Source organism: Topomyia yanbarensis, chromosome 1 (assembly GCF_030247195.1).
Source record: "Topomyia yanbarensis strain Yona2022 chromosome 1, ASM3024719v1, whole genome shotgun sequence".
Taxonomy (NCBI): domain Eukaryota; kingdom Metazoa; phylum Arthropoda; class Insecta; order Diptera; family Culicidae; genus Topomyia; species Topomyia yanbarensis.
Window position 1 is genome coordinate 72,615,693 of NC_080670.1, and position 14,005 is coordinate 72,629,697.

General features: G+C 38.9%; 1 protein-coding gene across 3 annotated transcripts in view; it reads left to right on the top strand.

Annotated features, from left to right (window-relative positions):
- LOC131677918 (uncharacterized) overlaps nucleotides 1–14,005 on the top strand; it is a 122,941-nt gene that overhangs the window by 67,945 nt on the left and 40,991 nt on the right. The window lies entirely within an intron of this gene.

The following is a 14,005-nucleotide window of genomic DNA, read 5'->3' on the forward strand; positions in this document are numbered from 1 at the left end:
ATATATATATATATATATATATATATATATATATATATATATATATATATATATATATATATATATATATATATATATATATATATATATATATATATATATATATATATATATATATATATATATATATATATATATATATATATATATATATATATATATATATATATATATATATATATATATATATATATATATATATATATATATATATATATATATATATATATATATATATATATATATATATATATATATATATAAATTCACATTCCATAACAAAACGCACATAAAACTCGATTCTATGGAATTCGCACATACAACTTATGTGTGTGTATAAAAAATATGTACAGTTGGCCCATAAAACATATGTGTGCGCTTAGTAACTGAACATTTTGTCTTTATATGGCTTTTAAGTTTGTGAAACAAATAGAATTTTCAGTCAAATTTTTATCAATGTAGAATTAGCTATATTTCTTTTAAATCCTATATTTATTAGTGTCATTTATTGATGATGATGATGTGTTACTACCACCTGTTGTAGCAAAACAACCGTTTTATTGCAATGGCCTGCTCTTACATTACTACTTGTTCAATCTTTGCCCATTGATCATAGGCAGCTAAACACTGTATGAAGGGCCAAAAAGGAGAAAGGTGTCCGTTGGGCAATTCGCTTACTCGAGAGTAATCACTTCGCTTATACGGTTCACGGGAGTGTCTAAGAATCGCCTTCCAATGTTTAGATCTCATGAGTAAACCGTAAAGAAAGCCATTGTGTTGTAGAGCATTCCCAATAGGTTGGGAGAAGAGCCCGCCCTTTATCCACGAAATGTTATGGACAGAAAGTTGGCATTTCCACTCTCCCTGTCCAAATCGTTTCAATCGGGTGCTCTGGTGGTCCCTTCCAGTCCCAATATATTGTTATGTTGGTAGCAGTCTTCCCAACTACTCATGCGTCCGCAAATGCGACAGAGAGATCGCAGCAAAAGTTTTGTGCTGCATGTTTTTTCCAAGAGCAGGAGAGGTATCACAAAAGATGAGAATTGGACCTAGAGCGCGGTTCGAGCGAATTTGCCTCATGAGACGGTACATCGCGACGCGCTCGTGCTTGTCTCCTAAGATTTGTACCAGTGTGCTGCGATGATTTGTTTCTATGCACTTATGGCAGAATACACATTTCTTTTGCTAGGCGTATTTTAGAGGTCGTACACCAATTATTTAAGGTTGAACAGAGAATGGGCAAAACCGAAAACGAAAAAAGCAGTTTTCTTCCATACCGTGTGTTAAATCTTCATAAAAATTAATCAGCAGTATACTGCAACAACATTCTACATAAGCTGATTGATTTTTAAGAAGATCTTACACAAGGTGTGGAAAAAAACTGCTTTTTTGTTTTCGATTTCTGCCCATTTTCTGTCCAACCTTAAAGGAACATTCTTACAAAACATTATCTTTGTGGAAAGCGGGGGGAGTGACCTTTCTTACATGACATTATATATCTAGTATATAAAATACAATTGTTTAAAGAATTAATAACAATTATATTGTCTGAATTGTACCACAAAGATGTAGCTAAAAAAGCAAATTTCATGGTGAATTATCGTTAAGCAAGAACCGTTAAATTTAAGAACGTCAGAACTTGAATTTAAGCATTTCGCAGCGCAGTGTCCTGTTTAGAGGATCGAGTCACAGTACGTCCTACATGTAGTGAAATGTAGGAACCCTTCGTGATGTCATGAAGCAATGTATTGTCAATTTTATCCGAGTTATTTGTGTCTCCACCTTGCCCGATCAGACAATCGGTCCTAGCCATCAATGGATTCACTTTTTCCAACTTTTTTCGGTGTTTATTTCCATTCCAATTTCGTGCTTGCTAACTCATTTTGTCAAGCGGAAAGCGGCGACACAGTGGCTACGCAATTACCGTTAACGGGTGCACGACGCTCGATCCCACGACTATCGGTAACGAGCTAGGCAGGCTCTTCGCCTCCTTGTCTGTAGACGCCGCTCTCCCACCTGCGTTCCTACGCATCAAGCAAAGGGCTGAGAGTAGCCTCGTCCTCTTCGAACCCGATTCAGGGCAAGTGTACAACCGGCCTTTCACCGGAAGTGAACTGCGTGCAGCATTGGAATCGATACAAGGTAAGTCTGCCGGACTGGACGATGTTGGCTATCCCCTACTGCAACATTTCCCGCCGGTAGCCAAGCGGGCGATATTAGACAGCATTAACCGCATTTGGAATGGTGAACCGATGCCCGCCTCATGGAAGGAAACTAGTAATTCCTATCCCAAAGCGATGCCAGGGGAACAGAACGTCGGATGACTTCCGCCCAATCAGCCGATGACGATGGAGCGAATGGTTAACAGACTGCTGATGGACCTACTGGAGGAGCGTAAACTCCTGTATCAACAGCAGTTTGCGTTCCGACGTGGAGCAGGAACAGGTGCCTATCTCGCCAGCTTTGGAGAGGTGGTGCGTCAATCCGTAACTGATGGCCTGCACGCCGATATTGCCATACTCGACGTGGCGAAGGCTTATAATACCGTGTGGCGTCACGGAGTACTGCCAACTGGAGAATCACTGGAAACATGGGCCACTTCTTGAGCGACTACCTATCTAACCGCACTTTTCGGGTGGGAAACGGAGGTGCCCAATCCGACACCTTTCCGGAGGACAACGGGGTTCCCCTGGGATCAGTCCTCGCCGTCACACTGTTCCTGGTATCCATGAACTCCTTATTCGCCAACCTACCGGCGGGGATCTACGTGTTCGTGTACGCTGATGACATCGTGCTCTCTATATCACGGGCCAATCCGCGCTGCTTCTGGCTTGCTCCCCAGCACGCCTGCGTGGAGGCCGGGACCCTACCCCTTCGTTGGGCAGCTGCACTCACCATGGCCAGAATAGTACTGGAATTTTTGGAGCGGTCAGCCGGAGATGACTTTCTGTTACGGATGGTCAGCGAGATTCATCGCGAATATACAGACGCCGACCTGCCACCAATCGCCCGTCTACACCGAGTTCGTGATCGAGCCTGGCACGTTCGTGACCGGGCCCGGACCCAATCTTGACACAAGCTTATCAATAGATCTGAGGGCCGGTGCTGCCAGTAGTGAGGCCAGGGCCAAATATAACCGACTGATGGCTACAAAGTATAAAAATCACGTGCGGATATTCACCGATGGTTCCAAGAGCGGTGATGAGGTTGAAATAGGAGTGAGCGGAATAGGGGAAGGACTCTTCTTTCGCCAACCGGCGCCATGCTCGGTGTTTTCTGCCGAAGCGTCAGCCATCGCGCTTGCCTTGGTACAGAAACCGGAAGATAGACCCGTCGTTGTACTGTCTGACTCTCTGGCGGTCATATCCGCCCTCGAGTCGGGGAAATCCCGCCACCCCTTCATCGAGGCCGAGTATGACCCACTCACCACAATTTGTTGGGTCCCCGATCACTGCAGCATCGACGGTAATGAAAAGGCTGATCGTCTGGCGGCCAGGAGAAGACACACTAGCCGACGTCTCACTCGACTCGTCCCGACCGCAGATATTTTGGGCCAGCTGAAGTCAGGGATTAACGAAGCCTTCGTACGCCACTAGCGTGGCAGCACCGGACACCTTCAGCGAATCAAAGGCTCACCCGACCGCTGGACAGACCGGAGTCCAGGGGTGTTAATCGATAATTAATCGCCATCGTCGATAACGTTAACCACCCGTCAACGTCATCGGAAACTCCGTTAACGATAATTTATCGTCGGATTCATCGTCATCGTCGATAATTCATCGGTGGTTATCGCGATACATTTTGCGTTACTTTCCCGTTTATTGGAGTTGAAGTTGATGCGGTTAACTTTCAATTGTTTTGAAATAAATAACTATTGGAGGACATGTTGTTGGCAGTTGAAAATTAATAGTTTTGAACATTTTCTATGCACAGGGGGGTCCGACGATGTGTCAAAATGATATTTTTTGTCAACTTTTCGGGAGAGTTTTATATTGAAAGGAAAGTTATTGGCAGTTGACAATCAATAGTTTTGGACATTTTCAATACAGAGAGGGTTCGACGATGTGTCAAAATGGATTTTTTCAACTTTTGGGGAAAGTTTATCATATTGAAGAAGTTATTGGTAAGTGAAAATCAATAGTTTTGGGCATTTTCAATGTACCGTCGGTGTGTCAAAATAGAAATTTTTTCAACTTTTCGCGAACTTTTTATATTGAAGGGCAGGTTGTTGGCGGTTGAAAATCGATAGTTTTGGACATTTTCAATTCACAGGAGGATCCACCAGTGCACAGTGTTTCCAAAGTGGCAAAAAGGTGAAAGAAATTCTTTGAACCACGAAAAACATTTTTTAGCTATAGTGTCTTCAGCAAAGTTTATTTATATTTTTTTGCATTTAAAAAGTATTAGTTGGGTGATTAATCCCTCTAAAGCTGAGCAGCAAGTTTTTGTTTGGTCATTTATGAAAATAAAAAAAACTTTCTTTGGCAAAGTTGTTGAGAATATGTTAAGTATTAATTCGCTGAAGAGTAATGTAAGTTTATTTGTATCTCTTACAACTTAGAAGTTATCGAATGTTTTGGTGCCCAAAAAGCAATATTTTGGTATGGAAGCCGCAAATTTCCGCAGACGAATACCAATACGAATCTGTAAAACAAACGCTATCAAAATCGTTTGGTGGGATCTAGCCTACGCACGTTTAGCATATTTTTCTTATCTTAGAGATGCAAAATATACAAAAATAATAATACTGTACTGTAAGACCTCCTTAAGGGAAACTTTTACTAAATGATCAGAACGGGTTAAGAGGCTTTGTCGAGGGACTAAAGAAGAATATTTTAACCTCTCCGATTTATTAAAAAGAAAGAAAAAATATGTTAGTCCAGGTGTTTGCGTTTCGACTTCGTCTCTTCAGAACCAGAAAAAATATGTGCCGATTTTGCCAATATCATCGATTTATCAGCCTAAAATTCGCCAAGGGGCTGATAAAAACGGGTCTTCACTGTATTCAAAAAACGACTAAAACTATTATGAGGCCGTTCATAAATTACACTACATATTTAAGGGTAAAAGAAGGAAGAATGAAGCATCTTGTTACATAGTGTAGAGAAGAAAGAGGGGGCTAAAAGCTTCCTAACTAGAAAAGGTAATCAACCATTGGAAATATGTATGTATATTCTCTTTTTTAAAATCCGAAATCTTCTAGTTTAAATTAAAATTATAATAAAATATGTTAATCACCACCCCTCACGCAGGTTGATGGGATTGACGGTATTGTAAACATCATCAAGCCACAATATATTCAATAGAGTTATCTAAATATAAGGACCTTCGCTCTTTTTAGTTTTTATTTGCACCAAGTTCTACTACTAGAGGTTAATTAGTTCTCATGTTAATATTCCACCAAACATTATGACTAATGAGGATTTGATTTACATAAGAAGCCCGCTTCAAGATGTTGATTACAATACGCCTCGATAGTGGTGTGTCGGGGAGGCCGGGAGGGCTGATATGAGCCTTTTGTCTGTTCTATACCTTTCCTCTATTCACCAGCTCATAACCAACAATCAACCAGTAACAAATAGATAATTGAGAAAGGATGTGCTATGTGTGGTGATTGGCTATTCAAGTATTAGTAGTGTTTGAAGTACTAATGTATGTCTCATGTGATGATCATAACTTCAGCTGTATCTTGTACCTATCTAACCTATTACGTCTCTCATATATTGTCTTTTATTTCTCCTTTTCGAGTCCTATACTGCCATTCTACACTCGCCTTCAGCTGGGTCAACAAAGATGGTGATAGTGAACGTCTTAACACTCACTCATTCTCAAACGCGGTCTCAGCGGGAACCTACAAAAATGCCATCGTGCACGCGATTACGAATCGGTCATGTCCGAAAGTCTATCCTTGATCCTAGAAGCCTAGGTCCATGTCTTCAGCTGGACCAATTAAGAAAATACGCCCATACCTATTAGACAACACGTCTCATGGCGACATGACCGGGAACCCTATCGATATAAACGATCTCACTCTCTGCCAGAATTCAAACCGCGCACTGAAAATTTAATATCAGACTCACGGTTCGCGCAACCATTCAAGAACACACGTTACAAAATCACGTCAGCGCACAAACGTTAGAGCCCCTCGCGATTTTCCAAGCAACCTACGCCCACGAACTCGCAAACATGATTACACCCCGGTGATAAGGTGAAAATCTCAGCACTCATTAACTTACCAACACGATTTCAAGTGTCAACCTACAAACTCTCGCGCTCGCGCCATCATGAATCGGGATCGTCCGGAAGTATCTATCCTCGGTACAAACAATCTAGGTCCTTGTTAATTATTAAAAAAATAATAAAATTGAAAAATAACTACCATATCCACTAGACAAAACGTTCCATGGCGACATGACCGGAAACTCTAGTGATATGGGGTAACTCTCTCCCTGTCAGAATGTGATCCGTACACCGAAAACTAAAGATCAAAATGACGGTCCGCGAATATATGAATCGCCGCAGGGTTTCAAAATCGAATTTATACACGCGAAGTCACATACACGCGAGCACACGCGACAAACACGTCAACATACGAACGCTTAAGCCCTTCGCGATCATCTACGCACACCTATGCCCGCGATCGCGTAAACTTGATAACACTGCGGCAATTGTGTGAACGTTTTAGTACTTACGAAGTTACAAACGCGATCTCAAACGCCAACCCGCAAATGCGCGATCATGAATCGGTCACGTCCGGAAATCTTTAACCTTCATTCTAGCAATTTAGGTCCATACATTCAGTTGGACCAATCAAAAAAAAAATAAAGCTCATATCCACTAGACCACGCGTTCTACGACGACATGATTGGGAACTCTAATGATATGGAAGAACCCACTTCCTTCTGGAATCTGAACCGTACACAAAAAATTAAGTATCAGATTCACGGTCCGCGCGCGATTATTCTAGAACACACGCGAATATGCGAAAGGCACACGGTTATGAAATAGAATTTATGCACGCGAAGTTACACGTTAGCACACGCGACATACAAACGCACACGCGATCGAGCACATTAACGCACAAATGTTCGAGCCCTTCGCGATGATACACGCGATTCCGAGTCCCTACGCCCGCACATGCCTGAACCGTACAATGAATATCACATTCAGAATCACGGCCCGCTACAATTGGCCTATTGCAGTGTTTTATTGGGCGACATTGCCTGTCTCGTCTGCAAATTGTAGTATGTGATTCTGACGGGGAGCCCTTCCGAGAACCTAGCTCTACAGCTCCAGTAAAAAAAAAAAATAAAATATGTTAATCACCACACCACTAAAATGTGTAGTGTAATTTGTGAATGGCCTAATAATAGTGGTTTAGAAGTTTTTTTTCAATACACTACAATTTTGCGTGCTATAAATTACTAATTACACAATAGCTCAAAATTTGTTTTTTTCATGGTCAAAACAATTTTGATCACCTTTTTGCCGCTTGGAAACACTGTGCACCTGGGACTCTTCTGTGCACAAATTTACTCGAAAAGTTGAAAAGTTCAATTTCGACACATCGTCGGACGCTTCTGCGTATTGAAATGTCCAAAATTATTGATTTTCAATTGCCAACAACTTTCCCTTCAATATAATACACTTTCTTTTAAATAATTTCATTTTGACGCATCGTTGGACCCCGCTGTGCATAGAAAATGTCTAAAACAATTGATTTTCAACTGCCAACAACATGTCCTTCAATAGGTATTTATTTCTAAACAATTGAAAGTTAACCGGATCAACTTCAACTCCAATAAATGGGAAAGTAACGCAAAATGTATCGCGATAACCGATGAACCGACGATGACGATGAAAACGACGATACAATTATCGACGATGACGATGAAGGCGACGATACATTATCGTTAACGGAGTTTCCGATGACGATACATTATCATTAACGAGTAACGCCGATAAATTATCGTGAAAAATGTATCGTATTAACAACCCTGGACCGGACTGATAGGAGGGAACAACGAGTACTGTCGCGGCTCAGATTAGGGCATACGAAGGTCTCTCATGCTCACGCCGTATCGCGTGTTCCCCCACCAACATGCGTTACATGTGGTACCCGAACCACTGTGGAACACTTTCTAGTGAACTGTCCAGAGATAGCCGACCTACCGCTCTCCATTAGAGAGATCCTTGCAAACGACACCGCCCGAGAAGAAATGTTACTGGCCTTTCTGAAGGACGCGGGATTACTCGACCAGCTGTAAAGGTGTCACTTGTGCTACGAACCATGAACAATATTAAAATTATAATGTTATGTTATTATCGAAATTTCAAAGGCGAATGATCATTGGGTTAAAGCCTTTCAATAAATAAACAAATAAAATAAAACTTTTCACAAAATTGTTCGCTGGTTTGTAAAAAATCATTATTTGAAAAAATGCAACAGAATATAAAAAGTTTTGTTCCAATACCGTCAACCTTACCTTACCGGGGGCTCAGAAAAATATTTTACGAACCCGTAGTCTGGATGTGAACGTTGAACATTACTCTTTTTAGCATAGAAGTTTTTTTAGATTTCCGTAGTATGCTCATCCCTAGCAAGTAAATTTTCATCATCTTTGGATTAACATGATATTTTTTCAAGGTCACAAGAGAACTTGATTTTTAAAGAAATGAAAAAATGTCACCTTTAGATTTTTCCGTATTTTGCGCATAAAAATTGACCATCAATTTACAACGATTTTCTTTTGGCAACTTCACTTTCCGAACTAAACGAGGTTCGTGTACCGATGAATGAAAATCCAAAACAAACCGGGTGCCACGTAAGCGAAACGACGTGTGGTTTTCTAGCATCGCCAGAAAAATAACCAGGTGCCAACCCGAACATTGTGCAGATATTGAAATTTTCAAATTGAAAACACGTTATGGAAATTAATTTGTTAAACCACACCAGTACAAAGCTGGTGTTCATCTCCATTTCACATCCAAATCGCATGAGACGAGCGCGCCGCGCTAGAGATGCGATGGGAATACATGAAACTCCCGCTTAGCCTAATGCGATGAGAACGTGAAAAATGCGACACATCAGATTATTTTGCGAGGGTGCATATGCGGTGCGTATTCTCAGCATGCGCTGTAAAAAGAGAGTAAAAATATCGCGCGCAAAAAATTATAGCGCGCGTGCATCATGTCTGCGTAAAACCCGTTATAAATATACTAGAATGTGAAAATTGGATTTGAACTTTCAAGTTTCAAAATCGGCTTTTCGATTATGTCCTATAGAATAAAAACCGTAAAAAAGTATATCCGGTTCTTTCAAAGGACTTTTCTTTATCCAACTTTTAATCTTGAATGTAACGTTGTACGTAATTTCCTGTGAGCGAATTATACTGGAGGTTCATACTTGCCGACTTTTTCGGGTGAGAATATTCTAAGCGATTCTCATGCTCGCTCAAGAATCTCCGATTTTTACGCTTGATGTTTATATTCAATCTTTACATGCTAAGATATCTAGAGTGGGTTCTACAAAGTATGTTTTATCCTTTCGACTTTTATTTGCGTTCTCTCAAATGTAAATGCAAGATTCTTTAACCCTCCGGAAGTCGCGCTTATGGCCCACTGAACGAGCAGCCGCTGGTGCCCTAAGACGATTTCAAACATACAAACACGTTACAGGTTGAAGAAAATTTAAAAAAATTAAAGGATTGTGTACAAGACACGACCACGATGACATTAAAAATGCGACCATTTTTGTGATCCAGCCATATTATTCGTAGATACATCCTGTAATGCCATCGACTTATTTAGGACTACACACAAAAGGTAACAAATCGTATCCTCTACGAAATCTACACAATTGTTTCTATTATTTCCCGAAAAATCGCGCAAAAATCTGTTTGTTCCGTACAGCACCGCGCAAATAATTGACGTTGGAAAACAATTCGGCAACTTCAGTTGCCAGAGAAACGATCGAAGCATTTTTCCGTCGGTCACTTTTCTGATTCAAATTTTTGTAGGTATTTTCTTGCTTCCATCCTATTGGTCAGTTTATTTGTTTTATCGCATATTTTTCGGATATTATTATAGAAGATAACTAACCCGATAAGAGAGAAGTTATTTACCAAGGCACGAAATGGAAATTTCATTTGTAATTCTTCTGAGAACGATTTTGTGATCCTAATAAGGACCGTTTGTTGTTGATATTATTTCACCGTTTCCTTGCCAATAACAATGCGACTTCTGTAGACGTCTAGTGATGGAGGCAATTTTTAGAGCGCCTTTGTTTGTTGCTGCTAACGGGGAGCGTTCCTTCCAGGAACTAACGAAGCAGACGCCGATCAAATGCAAACTGAAAACATTTTCCCTCAGACAATTCGTTTTACGTATCTCAGATGTGGTTCATCGTCAAAAAGGCGGTGCTAACAAATAAACCACCAATCAAAGCACGGCTAATTAATGCGCTTTCAAAATCATTTCTATCAAAATTTACGGTAATCGCATCCTCTACGGAATCTACTACACAATTGTTGTGATTATATCGCAACAAATCACGCAAAAATCTGTTTGTTCCGTACAGTACAGCGGCAATTATTGGCCGTTTGTTTATGTGAATCTTCCGTACACTACTCGTCGATCATCAAGTATCGAATGATAAGGCAAAAAGGAAATTCAGCACATATTTTTATAACTTTTCCTTGTTTGATTGACCTCTTAAATGTTCTGTATTGATGGCTCTGCTCGGAATAGCCGCCTCGTGTATGCACATTCCCCCTTCTTTCGTGAAATTTTTCAATATTAATTCAGCCGATTTTCAACAGAATACTGATATAGTACATCAATCTAATTAGCAATTATATTCAAGTCAGGTGTTTCTGAATCGATTGGTGTATAAATGATTGAAATCCATCAACTAATTGCGAAGTTATAACCGTACAAACCTTACATAGTTTCGTTACATAGGAGATTTTCAAAATTTAGAATGACACCCAGCCCCAGATAGTGGAGTAAGACATTTTTAATGTCAAAAAATCATCGCCCACGATGTACTACCGACATCTGTTGAACACATTGCACAAAATGTAATTCTTGCGACCAGGTCAATTTTTTTTCAACTGAAACTCCAATAGTGCACACCCTGCTTGCCAAATGCAAGATAATAAATGAAAAGTGGAGCTATTTTTACAGTTGTAAAATTTGAAGAACTAAATAGAATAATTGACGATGTCGCATACTACGACTTCGCATGAAATAATGGTTGCAACGGACAAATTTAAAAATTGTAGAGTAACGACTGTATTTCACAATAATTATTTATTGTTCTATATTTGGAAAATTAAGCAACGGTAATACAGTTTTGTTTTGCTTGAGGAAATTAATTCTTGTTGTCTTTCATTTTGTTTGTTTCTATTTAGTCTTTTTTACCGTCTCTCTTTTAGAATCACGCAGATATCAGGTACCCTACCACGAGGCGTTATTAATGGCATTACTGCGCAGAAATGTCACTTTTAATGATCGTGTAAGGACACCTTTCAAGGTAGACACATTACTTCATTTTCCAGGCTGACGTTTGCTTTTACATCTTGTAAGTACAAAATCGCCGCGATGATAAGGCATACGATTCCGTGGCACTACATTTTCTTTCGACATACACCGAGGAAAAAAAACTATCGAAATCCATAAGAACTAATTATGACTTCACGCCACAAGTATTCCATATGTAAATCATAAGTAGGACTTATGACTTGCAGGGGAAAAATGCCATTCAGTCACTTATAGAATTCATAAGTCATACTTATGGTTTCCTTAACCGTTTTTAACAAATTTCATGCGATCATCATTAAAAAATATGAATTTTATATAATAATGATAATGAGCCCCATAAACCGGATTATAAAATCTATAAGATGTTCCTATTATTGTTATTCGAATAATTTATGTTTACCGTGATAATTATTATGAACTTTCTAAAAGAAATGTTATGAAATTCATAACTATACTATATGGGCATCCGTTTCAACATTTCAAATGATCCAGTCAATCCAGCCTGAAAATGAACCGGAATTCTGGCTGGAGTCAGTCAGAATTCTAGCTCATTACCTGGCTGGACCTGGGTTGAAATCTAATGTGGATTTAGTTTATAAGTCCGGGCCAGTGTACTTTTGCTTGAAGCTGTCATTTTGATATGGAATTTACAAGCATTGCATCGAACTTACTCTGACTAAATTCCTTATTCATAATTAAGGAAGTATGTAACCTATGATATATGAAATTCAAATGAAAGAAAATAAATATTTTAATATTCTTCGTCTCAGGAATTTTAATTTAATACATAAACATATAAAGCTAAACTATATACACCTTTTCTCGATTTCTAGTTATTTATTTTTCTGGGTTATCTGTATATAAAAATTCGTCATTTGGCCTAAAAAAATAAATATCCCCTATTTCATGAATAGTGAACGATGACCCATTCACTTCAGTCATTTTTACAATACTCATTGTTTTAAGTCTTTCGACAGCCTCATACGCAAAAAAATTGTCCTCGTACTCTCCTAATTTCCAATTTCTGCATATCACGTACACTATTTCCTTGTGTTTCACAAACTCTTCTATTTCCAACAGTTTAAAAATAGAGTCTGTTTCTTTGAACGATGTGATAAATTGCCCTATTTTAAATTATGATCCTTTGAACTGAATTGATTGAGCAAACAAAACTATTTCTTTTACTTCAAAAGGACAACTATTAGCAATTTTTAAATAGTATGGTCGTGATTTCAGTGAGTTAGTTGAGAATTGATTTTCATTCGTTAAATAAAAAAAATTATGGTACAAGTCATGACTGAATTGTAAGCATGATTTCATACTTAACGTGTGCTATATTTAGACGCGATGAAATTACGTGAGCATATTCTTTAAATCCTTGATGTTTAGCTTCGCTTCTAAAGCACATCATTCGTTCAATCGGTCCACTTTTCGTGATTATGGTTGGGTAGTGAACGAGAAAGTGTTGCTTGGGTTTAAGATTATCATTGAACAGCATTTGATAAAAATAGTTATGGGAATGAATCAGGTTTTTTAAATCTTTCAAATCACTTTCAGAAAATTTTTTACGGAGGATTAACGCAACAGTTTTGATCAAGACTTTGCAAAATGTCCACACTGGATCATCTCTTGGAACATATGGTCCAACAATGAACGTGAAATTTCTACAGAATGCTTTCATTTCTGATGCTGTCATTCTTCCGCTAATCGTTTCCCCCTGTTTTTTCTGTTATAGGTCTCTTCAAAATCGGGCATTCGACGCAAACTTTCATCTGCTGACTTCTTTGCTATAAAATTGATTCTTGTGTTCAATGTTGTTCTACTTAGAAATCTTTTTTCGTATACAAAATAATGCAGAGCTGACAGTAAACCGTATTTGCATACCCCATTACTAAATATATCGTGCATCCCGTCGACACTAGGATTATCGATTACATGGAAAGATACTAGCTGATTGAACGCGGAATCTCCAACAATGCCCGTTTCAGAATGTTTTCCAATAGCGACATCCTCTTCATAATTTACAGTGTTCCGCAAACATTCCTCGCACTCTATACTATCTTTCTGTAAGTCAAGTCTATGCCTGCGACAGAAGCGGCAATAATAATTAGCGTTGAATCCACCTGATAATTGAAGAAGTGTGTGAACTCCGAGATTGTCTCTTTGAATTAGGCATAAAATAAAACGTACTTTAATCAATTTAGAATGTAGTTTGAACATTATTCCTTCATTCTCGAGATTCTTGAATGGATCGAGTAACTGTTCCACTAGTTTATTGACGCCTGCTAGATTTATAGAAACTTTTCTAATAAAACCTGCGACCAGTATGTCACAAAGCTTTGACCTAAACATATCAGGAAGAGTCGGAAAACTATAATGGATTCCGCATATGGAATCTATTTTATTGTGTGAGCTTTGAGCATCATTAATCTCGAACTCATCAGCATAAACCCAAACTGGT